This window comes from Meleagris gallopavo, chromosome 5 (assembly GCF_000146605.3).
Source record: "Meleagris gallopavo isolate NT-WF06-2002-E0010 breed Aviagen turkey brand Nicholas breeding stock chromosome 5, Turkey_5.1, whole genome shotgun sequence".
In the NCBI taxonomy this organism is placed as follows: domain Eukaryota; kingdom Metazoa; phylum Chordata; class Aves; order Galliformes; family Phasianidae; genus Meleagris; species Meleagris gallopavo.
The window spans coordinates 44,686,853-44,700,495 of NC_015015.2; the positions used below are offsets into that span (position 1 = coordinate 44,686,853).

The window sequence follows — 13,643 nt, forward strand, 5'->3', positions numbered from 1 at the left end:
ACCAGTGGGAGAGAGGAGTTTCTAAATTTAGTAAAAGAATTCAGACAAAATGCTATGATCTGCTATTGGCAGTTCAATTTGGAAATATTTCATTGATTTTCCCTTGTAATTTCTAATTCCTTTAGAAACTGATGTCATCTGTAAGCACAAGCTCTCCAAGCAGCAAATGTCAGAAGTGGCATTTTGCCTGAATGGTTCTAACAAAGACTAAGGGTGATCTACTGAGGAGATGAGACCTGTAACTTCCTGTTCTTCATTGCCACTGACAGGTGACTTGTAATCTCCTTTTATGTATGGGTCTTAATCATGGTTGCCATTCTTATGAGATCCATCTATTGGTAGTGACCTGAGAGTTACCATTCCTTTGCTCATTCGTTACCTCAGGTGTCTTATATCAGTGGCATGCCACATCAACAAGATTCAACTCCTTAGGAAAAAAACAAAAACAAACAAAACAACAACAAAAAACAAAACAAAACAAAAAAACAACGATTTGAGAAACATAAAAATCATCCAATCTGATAAAAGCCAATCCAGAAAACATGTCCTTGATAGTTAGAGGTTGTTATATTAAAAGAGACACTTAAATCATATTACAGCCACTAGGTTTTGTTCCAGAAGTGGTAAATTCCAAGAACCAATCAGAAAAATACTTATGTAAATTTTAAACATTTTTTAAATGATTTGGAGCATTCTGGAATTCCACACTGCTCATTACTTTTGCAAACTTTGAAAATCAGACTTCTGCCCTTTAACTTATGCCTTGTTTTCCCAGGAGAAATTTTAGAAGGATATATTTGTCTAGTTATGTAGAAAACTAAAATCAGGCAAAAACAATATATCTTTAAAAGAGAGAAGATATTAAGCCAAGCTCATTAGAGTAAATCAGGATTAACTCCACTGACAAATACATTGCACAAAGCTGATCTAAGGTGAAACAGAATCTGAGCATATGGTACTTTTACCCAGTCATTCATCCAACTACGTAGAAAAAATGGTCTTGAAATAGGTATCCATAGTTTAGTAGGGAAATAAGCAGTAATAACAGTCAAGATGAGCTGTCTTTCACATGTGTGAAATAAAACAAAGATCCTGATGATACTGCGGCACCAACAGCTCTTTGTCAAATACATTATTTGAGGGACGCTATTATTGAAAGATTATTATCCTAAAAAAAAGTAGGGTTGAGTACTTTTTTACTTTCTCGTGTTCTTTAGTTCACTTGCAGAAACATTCGTTTTGGCTATAAATGAGAGAGAGTGCAGATTTTAGTAGTATCTGTAATCATAACTATTGCTGGTCAGCTTTTCTTTGATACATCATGGAGAGCTAGGCTTTAGATACACTTTTGACAAGAATTAAAAAGCTTCTATCTAGTTCCTTTTCAGGATCACTAAATCATTTGGAGCTTTGTATACAAGCAACAGGTTAAGTACTCCTGTAACTATGGAGTATATTGATGTGGCCCTGAGGAAGCAGGAACAAATTATGCAAGAAATTTTTGCCAGAGAATATGATTGGCACTCCACTGCCAAAAGCATCAGAAAGAAGGTCAAAATTCTGTGAAAGCCCAAATAAATATTGTTAAGACATTCTAGGCGTTTTGTGCAATACACAGGGCAGCACTCAAGGTAATGTTGTGGCTACAGTGTTCAATTCCCTGGTGATAACCTCCCAGTATGTGGCTGTATCAGAAAGGCCAACTTCTATCTCATCAAGAGAACAAGGCTGAAGCTTTAACCTCAATGTCATGTAGAGGAGGGGGCCATAGCTGCTAACGTACTCCTGCTGACAGCCCAGTATGTACAGTTATTTCTAGTAAGTCAGCATGAAATTTCATGTTACTGCTTATAGGTATGGAGCCCTAGAAAGATTATGAAGCTCAGAACTGGAAATACAATGTCATTATGAGGAATAATTGCCTTTCATAATTTCAATTCACTTCTCTTCCGATACAGGTTGCTTATTACTCCATTCAGATCAATCTCTTGATCACTTGACATAAGATTCCCTGTTAGTTTATGCTTCATTGTCCAGCAAATACTGGAGCAGGTTTGTTAGTGCCGCCTCCTGCCTGAAAGTACTGTGTTTCAGTGTCAAATAGCATGAGGGTGAAACAGTTGTTCAATGGTTACAAATTTATAGATGTTGTAATTCTGAGCAAATTTAACAGAGGTTCTCTCATCACCAAAATGCTTGGAGAGATCTGGACATGTTTTCCCGAACTGCTTCAGGCAAATTTTAGTATCAAACATGCAAATATGCTTTTCAAGCATGAAATGCAAATATGCTCATCATTCATCTTTCCATTGAAGTGATATGCGAATTTAGCTCCCATAAAGTGGCATTGAATTACTCTTTATAGAAAAAGTCTTGAATGGAGGTGAATATTCTCTTTGCAGACTGAACAGAGTGTATAAGATCACTAAGCCTGCACAGAATCCATGTGTGTAGCAGTGGCATGATAATAGATAAAAGAGATAGAATCATAGAATTAACAAGGTTGGAAAGACCTCTAGGGTCATCTAGTCCAAATACCAACCCATGACCCCTCAGTGCAACCTTTACCCTTTTCTTGATCACCTCCAGGGACAATGACTCTACCACCTCAGTGAGCAGCCTGTACCAATATCTTGGCTCTCTTTCTGTGAAGAAATTTTTCCTAAAGTCCAACCCGAGAGGAAAATATTGATTGTAGGGCCCATCATTAAAGCAATTCAACAATCTAGAAAACACATGGCAACTATTAACTACGGCTGTTTAGTTAAGGCTCTATAAAAGTCATTGTACAATTTGTGATTTAGCATATGGGAAAGCTGGTTTTATTTGATTGCCATTTATTCAGAGTTCAACTGAATTTCACAGTTGCCTGATTCAGGCTGTGGGAGTTAATCCCAGAAAGGTACGTTGATGTGAGTACAGGGACATTTGGGTGCCAAGTCACAGGGTGTTTTTGGCAGCCAGGTGGTATGCTATTTTTCTTGGAGATAATAGGTCACGTTCTGTACTTGATGTGACACAGATGGTCTGTAATGACTTAATGGGGAGGCAGTGAGATCTCTGAATTTTGTGCCTTCTCTTGAGTGCATGGCAGTCAGGGAACACTGAAATATGCAGCTTACTGTGGTTGTGAATATTTTTTCTTTCTTTTTCTTTCCCATTAACTCTTGCTTTATCTTTAGTAAGATGAGGATCATGAATGCTTTCATGCTTGTTTAATCTGCGTTTGAGGTAATCTCCAAAAGTCAAATGAAAACCCAGCTCTCAATTTTATGTACTGGCCCTCATCTAAGCTGATGTGCTGCACATCATGGCACTTGGGAGGTCTGGATTCAGCAGGGGCAGAGTAGGGAAGGGTTTGCCTTGAGTTCACCTCCTGCCTTGGCAAAAAGTACATCAGCTGCTTCTTCAGATTTGGGACACTTACTCTCCCTGACCAATCATAATGCAAAGCTGTTAAGAGCTCTTACAATTGCCAAGCACCTCTATTCTTTGTGTAGTCACCTTCTTCTGTGGGAAGTTAGATAGGCATAAGGTACTTCTGCCTCAATTCTATTGCAACAAAAAGGACCTCTCTGGACCTGAAAGCGTGTGAAGCTTCCCCAGGGAAACAACCCTTCACCAAAAGGATGCTGCAAGATCTGACACAGGGACTGGAAAGCATATCTTCTGGTAGTATTCCATCACAGAGGGCAGTGAGGCACTAGCACAGACTGCCCGGTGAAGTTGTGGATGCTACCCATCCCTGGAAGCATTCAGGGCCAGGTTGGATGGGTGCAACCAGCCCATGGCAGGGAGCTGGAAATGGGAAGGCTTTCAGGTCCCTTCCAATCCAACCTATTCTATGATTCTGTGATATCCTCCATCTCTTCTGTGCACAGTGCAATTTCTGTGCAACACTTGATGGTGCTGCCCTTGACAGATGCCATTGCTGTATCTTGTTCTGAAAGGACTGCTTGATACTTGGCTCAGAAAGGCTACCAAGTCTTCCCAGAGAGATGCGGAAACCAAATAGAGAATGCCATGAGTTGCCTTCCAGGTTGCTCTGCTGTCCCAGCACAAATAGATTTCAGACTGAGAAGACGGGCCAGCCCTTGTGTATAGGCATGCCCCCGACCATTCAGCACTCAGGGAAAGAATCCTGCTTTCTCATGCACACAAATGCCCATGTGTTACACACATCACAGGAGTAAGAACCTCAATATTTCACTAAACAGTCATTGCAGGACTGAGATTGGAATAATGTATCATAAATATTGCATCAGCTTTGTCATTTAGTAACAGAAATACAGTATGTCCTCTAGGACTAGGAAAAAACAGTTTGGGTAACAATAAGGTTATATTTTTGCTCATTATAGGCTTGCATTTTTACATTCCTAAAGTGAATTAAAGTTATTAGTGATATTAGTGAATATTACTAGTTTTGAGAGCTTCCTTTATAAAAGGAGTAGAAATTTAGTTAATAAAAACATGATAGAAAAAAGTTACTTTTTCAGGTTTTTTCTTTTGAAGATGTTATAGTAAGAGAAGGAGTAAGAGAAACATCCAATATATTATAATGCTGATCAAGATCTACAATCGTTTGAATCATCCTATTTAGAGAATATATGAGAAATATTATCTATATATAATATACTTAATAATATTAACATACGTAATAAAATAATCCTCCTCTTTACAATCCAATTCATTCAGATAAACTTCGACTTACCTATTAGGTAGTTTCTCTGTTACTTAATCAACTATGTTTAAAAACCACGTGAAGGTGACTGTCCCATATAGAAGATTTTCTACAAATATTTGCTCTTCCAAAGAGTGATCTTCTGGTTTTGCCTGTTATAAATTAACTGCTTGATAAACTCTGAGTGACGTGCTTCCCATAAATGGCCTAAAGAGGGAGGGTTATATTCCGGTAAATACGTTATATCTTTCATGGGAAGCAAGTGAACAGTAAACTCTGCATGCAGTCCGTCAGCAGCCCAATGGGATTTGGCCCCACATGTCCAATGAGAATTGGACTGCCTGTGAGAATTATTTTATAGACAGGCCCTAAGCTACTCAGCAGCAGAAGCAGTATCCAATCCTGTTTAAAATGTGCCATTTCATAAAAGGATACATCTGTATTCACTGGGGCTGAGCCAAACAAATGGAAGGGAGGGAGCAGATGCTGAGCATTGCGGGGGTGTTGCCAGCTCCCTAACTTTTCAATGTGGCCATTTCCTTTAGAGGAGAGACCAGGGCTTTGCTTCCTTTTTCAAGAGTATACCAGCTATTCAGTAAAGTATTTATGAGTATGCCAAAATTAACTGAATGGTAAGCGCAGAGTGATTTTCCTCCTATAAATGACCAAATGGGGGAATCGAGTATTCATAGAATAAGAGAATTGTAGAATGGCTTGGGTTGCAAGAGACCCCAAGGATCATCATGTTCCAACTCCCCTGCCATAGGCAGGACCACCAACCTCCAGATCTGGTATTAGACCAGATTGCCCAGGGCCCCAACCAACCTGGCCTTGAACACCTCCAGAGATGAAGCAGCCTCTGCCTCTCTGGGCAGTCTGTTTCAGCACCTCACCACTCTCTCCGTGAAGAACTTCCCCTGACATCCAATCTGAACCTTCCCACCTTGAACTTAAAACCACTGCCCCTTGTACTATCATTGTATTCCTGCATAAATTCTCCAGAGCTATGAGATACAAGAGTACAGAGTGTTCTTTGGACTTCCAATCTGATCTTGCCTGAACAGATTAGACAAGTTGCTCTTGGAGCTTGAGCACTGTTAGTTGGGCAAGGCACTACTTTAAGACAGATAGTCTACTCAGTAGCTGCTATAGTGTGGACATGATCTAAACTCTTCCCTGTTTTGTTCAATGGCTTAATTCCCAGTAAAGTGTAAACACAGAATTCCTCATGCTCCTAATTTGCTTTTAAAAACCACTCCTAAATGAAATAGAACATTTCATTCTGATTTGGATTGTAGAAAATAAATTTTGGCTGTAAAACTTGACATAAGAGAATTTGTCTCTTTTTGTCAATTGAATTGAAACAAACAAACAAAAAACCACCACTGCTTGCAGTTTAAGTGAGAGCTTAGCCAGATAAAAGGATGATATTTTGGAAAGACAGTAAAGGAACTGAGCATCCAGAACTCAGTGCAAAAAGGAGTTGTGTGTTGCTGGTAAATTATTCACTTGATAAAGTTCTTTTAAAAATAGCCTTATTTTTAAAAGAAATTCTACTAATAAGCCTGAAGTACAGACAATGTCTTAGAGAACACATGAATGTAATGAGTTAACATGCTTAAACATCAAGATCTCCACTGTGAATGCCACAGTGACTTTACTACTTCAGTCTTTTGATGAATTGATGTTTTTTTCTACTCCGTAGTCTATATTTATTTGTGGTTAATTCAGATGTATTTAAGATTGAAATTTCTTCTCGCTGCATGGAAGAAATTTACATCTGACATGGCCAAACAGTGGCTGTGTTTCCGCAATGTGGTGATAAGTCTTTGCGTGGCTGTAGCCCAAAAAGACAAGACAAGGAAAAATTGATATGCACAAAACCACACGCAGCTTTTATTCTTAGCAAAATTAGCATAGTTATTAGCAATGATAATAGCAACCAAGTCTTCCTAGTCCTTACTCCAGGATCTTGGCATTCACAGTCAACACTGAAAGCTTTGCTTGAATTAAGGCTGGAGAATAGCAATACTGATATCTGATATTCAAGAGCTGAAGTCTTGTCTATAGATGATGTGGTTGTGGTGAAAAGATCATAAAGTTTTCTAGTCTTTCACTTCAATCTCTTTTGATGCACATGAAACACAGAAATCTTATTTTAAATGGAATACAAAGGAGACTGCTATGAGAAGTGTTTGCTCTGCATAGAGCTCTGAGTGAGCTGCATTGTTCACTAGTTACTCATGAAGCCATTGCTAGCTTTTCATGCTGTGTAACACCTTGCTGAGAGTATCTTCCGCACACAACTGGGAGTAGCATATTCCTCCCACAAAGTACTATTTATATTGTCAGTCATCCCTTGGATTCAACAGAGCTTTTTGAGCAGTAAACCAGCACTCAACTTATGGGTGGCAGCCAAACTATACATTTGAAGAGTGATTTTCTGCAAGAGCATTGCCAGTGTGTTGCACTGGCTAAATTATACTTTTCTGCAATTCCACTTTTTTTGGGTTTTCTGGCAAAACCATCCCTGAGGCCAGAACAAACAATAGCAATACACGTGGACTATCACCTAGTTGCATTTCTACTAGGAGTTTTGTCCAGCACAACACTGCCACAGTGCTGAGAATGGGCAGCTGGCAACTGAGATGTCAGCAGTGGAGCTGAAGACCATCTCCTCGAACTGACAAGTTTATTGGATGCATATACAGCTCTGCGTAACCCAGCAATGCTAAGTAGTCTAAGATCTCACAAATACATTTGGCAAAAACCCCACAAGTCCTGGCTACCTGGAGGCTGATTTTGCAGAAACAGTCTTACCTGCTTGTTCCAAATATGCAGGTGATCTCTTTTACAAGTCCTAAAGTCCCTTTCATCCTTTTGCAGTACTTCTTGTGGTGCTGGCAATTCCTCTTCTTCAGCGGCTGCTTTATTATATTACTTTTCTCAATCTGGTTTAGGAAACTTTTGGTTACAGGGAAACAATTAGTCATCCTATTTTATGCTTTATTTTGGGCTTAGGTCTTACTTGCAAACTATCGGGTCCTTTCAATTACGAGCTCCTTGATACAGCATCTGTGTCTGCTTAGGCAATGTCAGTTTTTCACATGCTATGCTCCATTTCAGCAGAGGTCCATAACTTGACAACAGCTAAACCTCAAATGCCCATATGATGGGTGTAGTGAAAATGCTGTCGTGGCTTGAAACAGTGATTGAGCACCTGGTTGGAAGGCAGGCCAACCCAGGGTATCTCAGGTGGATGCAATGCTGCTGAGTGACCAGAAGGGGTGGAGCCAGGATCCACCCTTTCCCAGACCTCATTTAAGGGTTGGCAGTGAAGGTGAGGGTATCCCTTGCTGAAGATCTCTGTCTGCCTGGAGTCTTCCAAAGGTAAGTAGATTTTCTTCCTTTGTTTTTGTGTCCATGGTTGCTGCAGTGCCTGTTATTATTGCTGTACCTACTCTTGTATTATGGTGCCACAATGTGTATGATTACAGTCCTAAGAGGTCAGGCTCCAGAAAGGAAGCTGGTTGTTTAATTAAATGTATACCTATCAGTGTCCTAGTAAGAGATTTTGGAATTGCATTTCTTACCTTATTCAAGGTTCTTTCATGCTAGAAGCCAAGTAGATACATTCACTGTGAAATTCTGTCCTTAACTAGTTGCTAGTTTGGTTTCTTGTGCTTACCCCAAGAAACTTTCTTTTGTCTTGATGGAGGTGGTAGAGGTCAGTCAGATGTTTAGCCTGGAGTTGGAGTTTTCTTAGAAGAACTAAGGTGAGCTTGTTAAACTTGCCAAAAGTGATCTAACCATGTTTCTTAACCTAAACAAATATCAGTGCACCAGGAGTAGTGTAGTAGATACACAGTGATAATTTTCAAGAATCTGTATTTATTCTGAAGAGTTACAGTAAAATTACTCATAATGCATAAACTAATATGCTCTAACAGTTATGAAACAGTTCTTCATACAGTCTGCTAAATGTAATTTGTCAACTAGATGACTCATCAAGGTGGCTGCTTCCCCCACTAAGTGTGTAGTATAATTGAAATCAGTGGGATGCGAGTACTCTGATGGCTCCATACCTATGGAGCTTATCTTGACCATTTTCCTAGAGAACTAGGCTCATGAGACTGCCCATCTGTGGTGACTGCTGTTACAAAAGCACCTTCAAAATGCATGTATTTCTGCATCACATCTGGGGTAGGCTGGGTGTGTTTCTGTGCCTAGTATTGCCAGATACATGAAGCGGTAATGCTGTAAGATTCTGTAACTAAAGTATCTCCTTTATGTTTTCAACTTCATGGTTAAATGCAGCCTGATTCGTCTTGAATACACAAAATGATAATTGCTTGTAAATCAGGCATTACTGTGAAAAGCCTTACAGGGAATGTGAAAACAATAAAGTGAGATAATAGTGTGTCCAGAGAAGTAACATTTTTATTATTATTATTATTATTATTATTATTATTTGTTAGAACAAACCACCATCAGCAGTGATTGAAGTAGCATGAATCCTGCTTGTTCCAGGGATTGAGTTAATGACCTTTAGAGACATTCCTACCTTAATTTCCTGTCATTCTCTAACTCACAGTGAAGAAACATTTTTATTCTCATTAGTTTAGTTGACTTGTGTTTTTTACATATAAGAATCAGACCTATGGTAGGGGATGGCAGGTGTTTGCCTAGTCCCCAGCAGATGTCATCAGAACCTTTATTTCTCTGACAGAAGAACTGTAATGCCCTTTTCTGTGCTGTACTAAGTCTATATTATGAGGTAGATCTTAAGCAGGCAGGAGACACAAACTTAACTCTCTTTAAAGTATTTCTATCCTCTTGGGAAGTCATCTCAAAGTTTATCCAGTAGATGTGAAATATATTTTCTACATTGGATTCCTGAAAGGATCAATGGCAGAAAATTACAAAAGGAATAAGAGATTTTATGTTTAGGGAAAGGAAAAAGAAGGCATTATTGCATCTGGAAGTCGTATAAAATATTGACATTGACTATTATTAATCTTCTGAACTTGGGATTTGATATATTTTCCTGCTATTCCATGTTTACATGCACTGTGAATATGCCTCCTTACAGCTGCAATAATTACATTGAGACCCTGTGACTTGCAGTCTTTGACTATCTGGTCTGAAGTAATTAAAGATTCCTTCATTACCCTGTCCTTTGGCCTCTGTAAAAGACAGGCAAGAGATGCCCTCCTGTACCTGTGAATTGTGATTAGGCTCACTAACTACCAAATAAGTGTAAATAATGTTAGCTACGCCACTCAGAGTGACAAAGAACTATTCATTATGTGTACTGCTTGCTTGTTTGTTTTCCTCTTAAACATAGACTCAAGTATTGTAACCTGCTTCAGTTCTGGTACTAGTTCTCATGGCTCTCAATAGGCTGCATGGAATGGCTATTTAAAGCAACTCTTCTTCCTGAAAATGTGTGTATGTATCTGGCTGTGCTTCCACAAAATATGCAAAGTATGTAAGCAGGGATTCACTTTCATTCAAGAAATACTGTCTCTTCAAACTGATTAGGCACTTTAAAATTCTGAGCTTCAGTGAGATGGGCAAGTATCAAAGCACACCATCTGTTTCCTGATCCTGGGGCCACTCCCCTCCTGAGATCTCTTTTTTTAAATGATGGTGTCTGAATTCATCTGAAAACAATAAAAATAAGGTGGGGGAGGAAGAACAAATATCTAGGATGATGTGAACATGTCTTCAAATAAGATGTTTTCATATGGCAGTAAGATAGTTCTTGGGAATCTGAGCATTAAGTATAATAAATCACAAAACACTACACAAATGTGATATAATGATCAGCCTCAAATGCAAGACCAGCGATATTGTACAGTTTGTATCTATCACTCGATCACTTGTACAATACTGTTTTTGAGAAACAGAAATGGTATATTAAAAGCCTATCAGTTAAGGGAGGAAAAAATAGTTACTACATAGTTTTTATTCCTGTGAGGGGAAAATATTTAGGTAATGGAATAGTCAAATGGACAACAATCCCTGACTATGAGCCTTGTAGGGACTGAAATATGATTTTTCTTTGTTTCATAAGAATATTGCATTTAATACATGGACAGTGCCAGATGTGAGGTGTTAATTATTCATTTCTTGATTTAAGTGCTAATGTCACTTAGCAACCTTACTTATCTTTTGAAATTGAACACTTTATGGATGCACATAGATTTCTAGTGAGAATAACATATAATAGAAAAATACTTTGAGTTGAGATGCATGAACATCTTTTGCTCCTGATGGCATCCAGTTGAAAATTTTCATTCTTTTGAGAGGCTTCCATCAGAGAGAGCACTATAGCACTTGATTGCTAATCTGTTCCTGATATTTTCTGGCTAAAGTATCCTCCAGCTTTGGAATGTAACTCGGTGATATTTCAATTTGATTGTTTGCTTTAAAATGTAATTTAAGATTTTATTTTGTCTTTTTCTTTCCTTTTCTCTATCACCCCCCAGAACTATACTCTGCATCTAACTTGAATAAATAATGAAAGTCTACAAAATTCATAAAACTGAATGACTTTCTCTGGAAGGGAGATAATCTCCTCCAGCCATGAAGGCTGTAGAAGTATGTGTTTGTCTCTGTTAGTCAATAGAGGATATACAACAGTGTGGAATTCAATTCTACACCTTTGCTTCAAAGTCCTTCCATGTCAGATGCTGTTTTATCAGACTGCTTGTCTTCTGCCGTTTGTTGCACAGCAACAAAATGGAATGTACTGTTGTTGGAAAGTTGTTCAACTTTTGTTGTCACACCACTACCTCTGATGTTACAGGCCAGCACAGTAAATTAAGAGGCGCTACTTTAACTTCTCTTGTATCTCTACATCTGGAGGTGGAAGGACAGGTGGGAGGAGAAGAGGGAGCCAAGACTTCACTGAACTGAGATCATAAATAGAAACCACCCTAGCTTAAACCTGGCCATTAAATGTCTGTTCCTTGGCTAGTGATAGGACTTGGCCACACTGCTGCTGTTGGCAATGCAATCTCTTTGAACACTGACTCATTTAGAGTGGAAGGTTGTGCTCCTGCAAGACATGGACTATGGGCCAGTGTAAACCATCTTCACTATCAAGGCCCATGTGAAGAGTCAGCAGTATGTAAATCTTGCTTTTCTGTGCTTCAGCCGTAGGCAATATTTCAAGCACGATCCAGGGAGATTCCCAGTCTCCTATGGTCAAGATTTTTGCAAATGGCAGAATTTAAAAGCCAGTGATTCCCTGTCTTATGTATTTCTTTGAAGAGAACAGTGTCTCCAATGTAATAATAATTCAGATCACAGTTAGAATAAATCACTGAACACATCCACAGCATCCTTCCTACCTTCCAGAAGGTCTCACATAATGTCTTCAAGTTATTCCTTCTTAATTTTTTATTTTTTTTATTTTATTTTTAATTCAAAGCACCTACTTTGTTCACTATATAATGAAATTTTGGAACCCACAGAAGTCCTTCCATACAGAATTATTACCTTGGTCAACAGCTGATTATAGAATGAATGAGACTTCTGCATCATATAACTTGTATTTCCTAAGAGTATTCATTTTTCATTTTGGCATTATAATGTGCATGGAGGTATTTGCATTGACAGAAGGCTTAAATTACCATTCACCTCTCATTCTTTGCTCAACAGTGGCATCTTCAAGTTCCAGTCATTGTCGTTCTAAAAAATAGTCAGTCCTGTGGTCAGACTTCTTGTCAGCCAACACTTCTGCTTGCTAGAAAAGACATGTAGGGAGAAATTATATTCCAATTATATTTTATTGACTGAGTGACTGTAGTTAACAAGACTTTACTTTCTGTGACAACAGGAGAACAAGTGCTGTTGTGAATGCCAGTGCAGTAATAGCATGAAATCAAGAACTATTAAAGAACAGAGAAATTGAAAACAGTGAGCATCTTCGTCCATGCAACTTTCACCCAAGCTTGTATCTACATGACCATATCTATCTTGCAGCTTAGGTGCATAATATCCATAATAAGCATTGGAAGATCTAAGTCTGGACACAGGAAAGTCCTGCAGTCCCTTTTGTAGTGTGAATGTAAACACTGAACCTACTTCAATGTTTGTTGTAGGCCAGACTCACTGATAATTCACCTTGTGCATATTCTATACAAATCAGGTTGTATGGATAAATGAGCTTGTGATGTTTGCTCCAATATGCTCCAGATGACTACTCAACTCCTTTTTAGACTTGTATATATTTGTGACCATGAGCTCAGACATTCATACCCCTGAAATTATTTACCAGATCGAATTGTTCTTCCCAGGTAATGTATAGCATGATAGGATACAGAAGGTAGGAGTCTGCCAGCAGGCACAGCAGAAGCACTAGAGAGAACATACAAAATCTTTCTTTTTCATCTGAAGAAAGAAATCTATAAGACATGGATGCTCAGTAATAGAGACGAAACAACAGGTTTCTTCAGTGTAGACGTTTCATTATTGCATCAGTAATATTTAACTGATATAGGGCTGCTTATATTTAAAAAAAAAATACAGAACCATATGGAAATATGTTATTACTCTAAATCCTTGTATGGACTTTCATTCTTGAATAAATAGAATAAAAATGAATGAGAAGTGTTGTCTTATACCAGAGCAAAAATTTCTGTTCAGATAGTTTCTATTCCAGATCTGTCTTGCCTTAAACCTAAACCTCAATTGTGTGCATACAGTTGAGATGGGAAAGTGAATTGGTTTTCAAAAGGATGCTTTACTGGAAACCAATGCTGTTGCTTGTGCTTGTGCTTTTTTTTTTTTAACCGAGCTACAACAGGCAATGTCATGCAAACCTGACAGCTTCTGCTATCTAGTACAGTGGGAACTGTTATTTTTCCTGTGTGCTTATGATTCCCATACTCAGAAGAGGTCCTACCCAAGGTGTGCAGACCAGTCACAGTGGTTTTGAATTCTTGCTGAG

General features: G+C 38.5%; 1 protein-coding gene across 1 annotated transcript in view; it reads left to right on the plus strand.

Moving 5' to 3' along the window:
* PPP4R4 (protein phosphatase 4 regulatory subunit 4) overlaps window positions 1–13,643 on the plus strand; it is an 85,706-nt gene that overhangs the window by 68,022 nt on the left and 4,041 nt on the right. The gene's annotated exons all lie outside the window — the stretch shown is intronic.